Source organism: Anoplolepis gracilipes, chromosome 1 (genome assembly GCF_047496725.1).
Source record: "Anoplolepis gracilipes chromosome 1, ASM4749672v1, whole genome shotgun sequence".
NCBI lineage: Eukaryota > Metazoa > Arthropoda > Insecta > Hymenoptera > Formicidae > Anoplolepis > Anoplolepis gracilipes.
The window spans coordinates 8,640,730-8,650,874 of NC_132970.1; the positions used below are offsets into that span (position 1 = coordinate 8,640,730).

At 33.0% G+C, this 10,145-nt stretch overlaps 1 pseudogene; it reads right to left on the bottom strand.

Moving 5' to 3' along the window:
- On the bottom strand, positions 1–6,004 carry LOC140669404 (uncharacterized; annotated as a pseudogene).
- Between the last annotated feature and the right edge of the window lie 4,141 nt (positions 6,005–10,145).

Below are 10,145 nucleotides of genomic sequence, written 5' to 3' on the forward strand. Positions count from 1 at the left end.
CTACGTATCTTTGTCTTGAGTATTGGGTTGAACTTGGTTAGTATTTTTCTGTGCATTAATGTATCGATCCTTACTTCTGACGAGCCAAGATTTTATGGTTTATTGCCTCGAGTTCAATAGCTCCTTGAAATTTAGGGTTTTTACGAATGACATCTAAAAATCATAAAAAAATAAATAATGTATACTTTTATAAAATAAAAATTTTTAATTTATAAGATTATTTAAAATTTGTATATAACTTATGACTTTTACCTAAAATAACAGCTGCAATGTTTAAATTTTTGAATGCTTTTTTCTTTTTCGCACCTTCCCAAGAGTATAGCATTCCGACTTTGTTTAATAGTATTCTATACATTATTCTTTTAATCAACTCCTTTAAGTTGGTTCCTCCTATACGGTTCAGCTCTTCAGTCTAAAACAATGCTTGAAATTAGTGCCCTCTTTTTGGGCTGATATCTAAAGCAACCTTTAATCCTCTCACTATCGCTCAAAGCTCAACGGCCGAGCCGTCAATTCCGTGTTAAGGCCCCCGCACAATCAAAAATATAAGGAACAAAGAACAGATATTAGAGATAAGAGCCGATATTCATAGTCCGTTCTTATATGAAAATGTTACACAGTCATTTCATTGATTGAATAGAATGAACAATCTATGAACTATTATCGGCTCTAATTGCTAATATCTGGTTCCTGTTCCTTATTTTTGATTGTGCGGAAGCTCTAACGCTGTGCCTCAGAAGTGTCCCTACATAAAAATATGCTGGGATACCTTCTGCCAAATCGTCTTAATAATATTATTAAAAATATATTATTATAACATATAATATGTATACAGGGTGTCCCAGAACAACCTTCCGTCCGTAAAATGACGCATTTCTGACACAATTCTAAGATAATTTTTTCTTTACCAAAATTTAATTTGAAGCGTAGTTTTTGTGTTATAAGCAAAAATAGTTAGCAAATCACGCGTCGAGTATAGAAGGCAGGCAGGAGCGGCGCGGGCGCAGCTGACCGTCCGACGGGTGATTACCGCCGCATGAGTAGCTAACTATTTTATCTTATAGCATAAAATTATGCTTTAAATAAAATTTTGGTAAAGAAGTGTTACGTCCTGTCGGCTCCACGTTTTTCCTCCCACGAAATGAACAATAATCGTCCGATTGGTCACAAAAAAACGGGTCGCGCAATAGAAAAAGAACCGTTATTATCAAATAATGTTTAGACCTACTAAAAACGATATCTAAACAAATACCGAAAGGGATCAATAACGAAATTCTCTAAACAACGAAACAGACAAACACAACTGCATAATCTTAAGAAAGAAACAAATATTGCCGCTACGCACTGTCGACTCCACGTTTTTCCTCCCACGAAAATGAAGCAAAAATCGCCCGACTAATCATAAAAGGGATCGCGCGACGAAAAATATTTTAAAACATTGAAATCGATGTTCAAAGGAAACGACCAGAAAGGATCGATAGTGAGATCCTCTAAATGAATAAATCAACAAACACAGCTGCATAATCCTAAGAAAGAAACAAATAATGCCGCTACGCACTGTCGGCTCCACGTCTTTACCTTCTATAAAGATAAAGCAATAATTGCCCGACCAGGCATAAGAGGGCCGCGGAACGAAAAATATGTTTTAAATATTGAAATCGATGTTCAAAGAAATGACCGAAAAGGACCGAAAGCGAGATCTCCTAAATAAATAATGGATAAAAACAGCCGCATAATCTCAGGAGATAACCAAATGAAGAATCTCCAAATTTCCTAAGAGGCCGTACAGAGCCCACCAATCAGCAACAATCAAAAATAAGGAGGAGAAGGATCTCACCGAACGACAGCTTTTACACGTCAAAATCTCAAAAATACTCCCAAATTGTTAACACGCCCTCAAGATTTAATATAAAAAGGGAAGACTCGCGCATTACCATCATTCCAAAATTTAAAATCAGTTGACAGTACATCAGATTCATTTCGGTCGCTCGCTGACTCAAGCGATTCATCTACACTACGGGAGTTCCGTTTACGTCTCAAAACTATTAGAGTCAGTTCTCAACAAGACGACCCGCCGAGTAAGACCACAACTACACCAGCAGCTAGGACGCAACCAATCTGCCTAAGTAGTAAGTTTAATTTCCTTCTCTTTTGGTTTGTTTTTTTTTTTCATCGTCTCCCTTCCCCTTTATTCAACCTTATTCTTTATTTAAAGTGCCTAAAATCGCGTCGACCCGCCGATTCTCGCGAGCAAATCGAGACAATAGATCGGACGACACGACCGAGAACGAAATCAATAGTTTAGATTCCCCCTTTTCTTCACCGCAGTATTCGCGCTGCTCCACCCCGTTAAAAACCCTTTTCCCATCTACTCATAGTTACCCTGAAGTAGATTTTCCTTCCCCATCGTATTCCCCCGTACCCCTTTCACTTTCAGTCATCGATATATCCGACAATTCACCGCCGTCGTCTCCTCTAACATTTTCCGATTCCTCGTCCGTAATCCTCTCGGATAATTCATCGAGCCACACGATAGAATTACCCGATTCCTCTTTGGAATACTCTCCAGCAGACCCTGACACCTCTGCGCTCCCCTCTTTAGAATCAAAACTTGCATCCATATCCGATTCCGCTCTCCTCAGCATTATAGATAGCGTCTTCGAAGACATCGACATCGCGCAGTAACACACATAACACCATTCCCAAATTATAATTATTATTATTTTTCTTTTTTTTCTTATTATAAACTATTGTACAAATACTAACCAGAATAAAATCTTTAGACTCGCACTCGTTCCCCTTCTTTTCTGGTTGATGACCTCCGTACTTATGTAACACCCGCGATCCACACACACACATACAAATAATATTAAGGCGGATATCAATAAAGTTATATGTATAATGGTAGGGATCAATTGAATAAATGTTAATTTAAAAATTAAATGATCGGTAAACTTATTTAACTCCCTCACTCCCTCCACGCGAAAGATCACACAAGGTCCCGTCCCGCGTAAAAGAGATTCGATTCTCTTACCAAAAAGGGACCACCGAGAGAGAGCGTTCGCATAACAGAGTAATAACGACACCCGTCGTTTACCTGTTTGCTAACCTGCAGCTCGCTCGACCGAGTCACTCGTCGATAAGACTTTTGACATCGGAACAGTTCTTGTTACGCCCTTCCTCTGACCCATCCTCCCTACGGGCCTGGACGTAACAGAAGAAAATGTCTTATAATTACGTCAGGAATACGTGTTCCTTAAAATAACATTACTTTAATGACTAAAAGTTGTTCTGGATCGCCGGTCGTCGGACGCTGCGATCAACTGATTGCTACACGCGATGTGTGTACGTCTGAGTGTGTGCGTAAAAGGAAGGGACAGAGTAAGTGAAAGAAAGAGAGAGAGAGAAATAACCGCCTCCGCGACGGCGACGCTCCTTCGATTGTCATCGACAATGTCGTCAACGACTTCAGACTGATCGATATATTGATTTTCCGGCTCAGCTAAGAGACACATCGCGTGTAGCAATCAGCTGATCACAGCGTCCAACGTTATTTTAAGGAACACTTATTAATTATAAGACATTTTCTTCTTTACCAAAATTTTATTTAAAGCATAATTTTATGTTATAAGATAAAATAGTTAGCGACTCATGCGGCGGTAATCACTCGTCGAATGGTCAGCTGCGCCCGCGCTCGCGGTGTGCCGCGCCGTTCCTATCTGCCTTCTGTACTCGACGTGTGATTTGTTAACTATTTTTGCTTATAACTCAAAAACTAAGCTTTAAATCAAATTTTGGTAAAGGAAAAATTGTCTTAAAATTGTATCAGGAATACGTCATTTTACGGACGGAAGGTTGTTCTGGGACACCCTGTATATAATAGATTACATAACAGGGTGTTTCGAAAGTGGAGGTCAATTGTTCGGGAAATAATTGGGAATCCAATAACAAGAAAAAAGTTAGTATGAACATAGGTCCAGAAATGCATTGATTTAGAGATAACGCTATTTTTATGTTGAAATTTCAAATTGCTTTGTTTTAGAATTTTTTCAAAATTGAAAGAAGAGATAATTTTTATAATTTATAATTTATAAGTTGTATAACATAATTAAAGTCAAAACTTGTAAAAACCATTCTTCTTTCAATTTTGACAAAAAAATTTTAAACCAAAGCAATTTAAAATTTCAACATAAAAATGCCTTTTTTCTAAAATCAGTACATTTCCGGATCTATGTTCATACTAACTTTTTTCTTGTTTTTGGATTCCCAATTACCTTCCGAGCAATTTAACTTCACTTTTGAAATAACCTATACTATAATATATTATAATTATTATATTAATAATAAAACCATTTGATGTTTAATTATTTAAAGGAATAAAAATTATCTATAGCAAAAAAATTTTAATAACGATTTAATCTAATTATGAGCACTGGTCTAAAATATAAAAAATCTTTTTAATGAAGACTATTATAGAGAGATCAACATTAAATTTTAGTACATATTTAATCGTTATTATAAAAATTGAGATGGAAAGTCTATTTATACCAATGCTGCTTTATTATCCGTTGATACGTCAATCCAATGTTCCACTTCAATTAACAATTCTTCGGTCATCGGAAATAAATGTATGATTTTTAAAACTTCCGATCTATCATTATTTACGAGAGTTTCGGTATTTATTTTCGTATTTTTAATGATAATGTTGATGCTATCTAACATATCATTAACTTTTAGTTGTAGTAAGTTTAATTCTTTCAATACTTCCTCATAATATTCTGAAATTTAAGAATCAACAATAATTTGCTAACATTTAACACAAATAGAAATATTTTTAATAAAATATTTCTATTTACACAAATGAATAACATTATTATACAAATATAATTTACTCACTTGAATTTAACGACTGATAATTTAAAAAAGCATTCTCGCTCACAACTGAATGTGTAGTTGACGTAGAATTCCTAACATCTATAAAAAATAAAATAATATGGTATATTATAATTTACGTATTTTTTAACAATTGTTGCTACCACATATTAGTCAACAACTTTTTAGAACTATTTCTCACAATTATACTCACTATTTTTATTTTTCTTTGTACTTTTATGTTCGTGCACAGTAATCATTTGGTTAATGTCTGTCAAATTAAAAGAATCATATATATTATATACATAAAAATATATTATATACATAACAGTTCAATTATTTTTTACTTATAGGTAATATTTACCATTCACCGATTTTCCTGAATTTAGAAAAGATGTGGCGGGGTAAATATTTCCATCATTTGAGTTATCATCTAATGATGTATCATCAGTATCTGAGAATCGTTTATTTTGACTGTTATTATCTCTTTTCTTTCTTCGTATCTGTTTTCTTTTAATATCTTCATTATGTGAAGAAAGATCATTAGTAGTTTTAGCTTTATTAGCCTTTTTCTTGGCAATTTTTAAATCATCTAAGCAAAAAACGTTTTTAACAAGTTATAATTATGTAATAAATTATGCATACAAAATTATATATATTAACAGAATCCTGTACTTATGTAATAATGTTTATAAATTTTAGCTATATATAAAATATATATATAAGTATATTAAATGGATATTAGGGCTCGCAGCCTGTATACCAGAAAATATATATGAAAGAGTAAATGAAGAAAAAAAAATAAGAATATAATCGGAAAAAGAGCTGCAAAATATGAAGAAAAAATAAGATTGGGAAAAGAAAAAATGAGGTAGAAAAAGTGGCATGTGTTGTCTCGTATTCTCATATCATCAACAAAAAAAAGCTTACCATATTACCCCAAGATTACAGCAGGATATGCTTTCCATAATGAACGATCAAGAGTGTGCTGATTTTTTATCCTTTCTTCAATGGTAAAGTTACTGCAGGCATCTGGTGGCCAGTAACAGGTCGAGGTTTTTTCACAATATCAGTTTTTTGGTACAGCTTCAACAGTATTTTCTAAATCAAATTTAACCACAAGTCAGGGCATCTTAAAGTATTTTATAATACTTTTTTTATTAATATATTGTCTTATTCTCACAGATTAACCCTCCTCTATCTCCTTAAAAATAATTAAAAGATTATAATTAAAAGATTATTAAGATTACTGTGTTAAAGAAAAATATATTTCATTTAAATTAACAACATAAATTATAAATTTTATTATAAATTTGGATTAGAAATTAAATTGTTTAAAAGAATTCACAAAAATAATTATAATTTAAAATCTTTTCTTCCTATTAGAAAAGATAAAAACTCATATTTTGAATCAATTTAATATTATTCACAAAATTCTTTATAAAATTTGCCGTTCTACTTATATTGGAAAAATTAAAAGAAATTAAAAAATTAAATTACACACACACATTATTAAAAAATAAAAGAAATTATAATTAGTTTTAATCAAAATTTCTATAAACTCTTTTGATTGATTATAAAAGATTTACTATATTAAGATTTTCATTTTCTAAAATATACATCCAATAATTAATATATACATATAATAAATAATAATCAATATATACATATATAATTCAATAATTTTAATGATAATTTAAATAAAAATTTTAACACATTAAATTTTTTATTATTTTCTTAAAATACTTTATTTTAAAAGTAAATATTTTATACAAATATAATTTCGACAGACTATATATAGACCCAGGAATCAAGAAATTAATAGATCAAAATCACGGACGTGACAGTTTTCCCGATCACATTCATACTCTACGCCATTCTACGGCAACACAACATCGCGGCAGAACGATGACCGCAAAATTTTCCTTCAATGCGACAACATGAACTAACCGCATCTACACGGGCTGTGTTAAGTAATTCACTACCAGTAGTGGAAAAATCTATTGTTCACTTTACGTATATTATAGATTTTCAGTACTGGTAGTGAATTACGGATCGCAGCCACAATGACGCAACACACACACACACACACACACACACACACACACACACACACACACGCACACGCACACACGCACACACGCACGCACGCACGCACGCACGCACGCACGCACACACGCAAAATACGACGTAATGCTTCACGAGATAAATCTACACGCACACGCGAAAATGTACAATACAAGCGCACTAAGAATTCGCCACGACAACTCGTCTGCGTCTTACGCGGTCCAGGTATCTCCGAAAGATCGAACATAATCACTTAATCTATACTAACCGACTCTGTAGTCTGGATCGCTTATCTCGGTTTAGACCACTCACTACAATTAATTTTTAACGGTGATAATGTCGCCGAGAATCACCAAATTCACTAATGGCGACCACGCTACCGGCACGACTCGAAAACACGAAAATGCAGTACACGAATGAGCAGAGACGCGATAAGAAAGTTCGAGTTTTATAAAAAAGCAAGAGTTATCTTACCTGTTAGCGATCTCTTTCTTCTTGAAAGTTCTGCAGACGTTTTTCCTTCTTGAAGGTCACTGCACGTTTTCAGAGGTATCGGTTTCTACGGAGAGATCCGCCTCAGGCCACAGTCGTTGCAGGAAGAGAGCGAGGTAGATCCTGTTCGATACAGGATCGATAAGAGTGCCACCCCGCTAGATGTGCGACAAATGAGGCGCGATGCGCGGGTCAATAACTGATAAGCATGTTGCCGTCGCGGTCTTAGCGCACACACGCAAGTACCACGCTGAGGCAAAAAGTGAGGCTTTGTCTAATTAGCGCATTAATCGCCAACGATTAACTTGTTGAACCGATTTCATTTTCTTGTCGCAAGAACGCTGCGGTGACCGATTGTGTTACCGCAGCGTAATATTGACGACGATGTTCGTATAGAAAACCCCCAAGAGCTCATTATATGATACGGTCGTGACTCTGCACGTATCAAAGATCGGCGGGCTATTTATTAATTTTGACTTATCCGATGTCAGGACGTCGACAACGATCGACCCTGTTCTTTTGACCTTTTTAGCGACAAAGTAGTAAATTTTACAAAAATTTCACAATTTTTTTTACTAAAAAATTTTATAAAAATAAAATGTAGAAAATAAAATTCTAAAATTTTATTTGAATCATTATTTTTTGGTAAATATCACCTGTTTTGAATTATGTTTGAATATCAGATTTATTTGCTAAAATCGACTGTTTTAGCTAACAAATGAACTGATCAATCGGTTTGAAACTCATGATAAAAATATTATTATTAATAAAAAGTATGTTAAAAATATATTTTTTTTATAATTATATTTATTTTTTACATTCTTTATTAAATAATTCATTAGCTGGAAAGTTACATGTAGAGATAATAAAAACCGCGATAACTAGTTTTACCAGATATGAAATAATGATATCTTTTTTATAATGGAATGGATTGAACGCCCTATTCCTTATAAAAAAAAAAAAACATTTGTAACAGCAGTATTTTTGCGTGTCTACTTGTATTTGATGAACATGGATGGAATGTACAAGACGTATATTCTATGTATATTGCAACTATCACCTCAAATGAATATATATATCATATATATCCATACGATATTCTATGAATATTCGTAAATATATATACATCCATGTATGTCGCATGTATGTACATTCGATGTATATACATGAAATGTACAAGACGTATATTCTATGTATATTGCAACTATCATCTCGAATGAATATACGTATCACATATATCCATACGATATTCTACGAATGTCCTATAAATGTATACATTCCTGTATATTCTATGTATGTACATAGTAAATACATGTTATTTTTTTCACATTACGGACATTCCATGTATATACATAGAATATCCAATGTTTACTGAGTTCTAACTGCCGTTAAGAAAATTTAAAAAGAACCTAATTGTATAATTAAAACTAAAAAATTTAGTTGCCCCAATAGATTCTGACTATTTTGACGATTCGGATTCAAGTGTAGAAATAGGATATACTCGAAGACGTACCCGCCGTATTTCATCAAATGAGGACAGCGAAGTTGATGAACGCGCTAGTTTTGTAAATGGAGATTACGTATGGAAACCCAAAAATTATACGCCGATTGTACCATACATAATTTTTCAAGCGTGAGCGGTGTAATTGTAAATACACAAAATCTGTCGAGAAGGGAAGTCTTTGAATTATTTTTTAACGAAGAACTAGTTAGAAAAATAATTTTGAAAACAAATAAATACGGAGCAACTAACGCAGATTTTGTACCAGTAATAGACGATGAACTAAAAGTATTTATTGCTTTAAATATTTTAATGAGTTTAGTTCCTAAGCCTACTATTCAGAGTTATTGGACCAAAGATAAAAGCATAGAAACACTATATTTTAAAAATGTTATGTCCCGTAATCGATTTATCTCTATCGCTGCAAATTTACATTTTTCCAGGAATGACATTTTCAACGACGCATTCATAAAAATTCGAGAAGTTTCTGAAATAATAAGAAAGAATTTCATTCGCATATATGTACCAAATAAAAATATATCGATTGATGAATTATTGATGAAATGTAGAAGCCGCTTACATTATATACAATTTATCAGAACTAAACGAGTAAGATTTGGTATCAAGTTTTATAAACTGTGTGATTCTAAAATGAGATACATACACAATTTTAAAATATATATAGAAAAAGATAAAACTAATACTGGATCTGCTAGCAGAAATGTTGTGATAAATTTGTTGAAAGAGAGTGAACTACTGTACAAAGGATATTGTTTGTTTATTGATAATTGGTACAGTTCATCGACTTTATATCGGGAATTATATAATATGGAAACAAACGTATGCGGAACAGTGAGAATGAATAGGAAAGAAATGCCTCGGGAACTAAAATTACTCCAATTACAAAAGGGAGAAGCTGCTGTATTTTCTACAACAGATATAGCGCCGATAAAGTGGAAAGATAAAAAAGATGTTGTTTTATTATCAACTATGCATTGCTTAGATTTTGGCGAAACAGAGAAAACAAACCGATATACCGGATAAAAAATTTTAAAACCAACAGTAGTAATAGATTATAATAAGAATATGGGTGGAGTTGATGTTGGCGATCAAATGTTAAGCAAATTTCACACTATGCGAAGATGTAAAAAAGCCTATAAAAAATATTTTTTTACTTCATAGACATGATGTTACTAAACAGTTACATAATTTT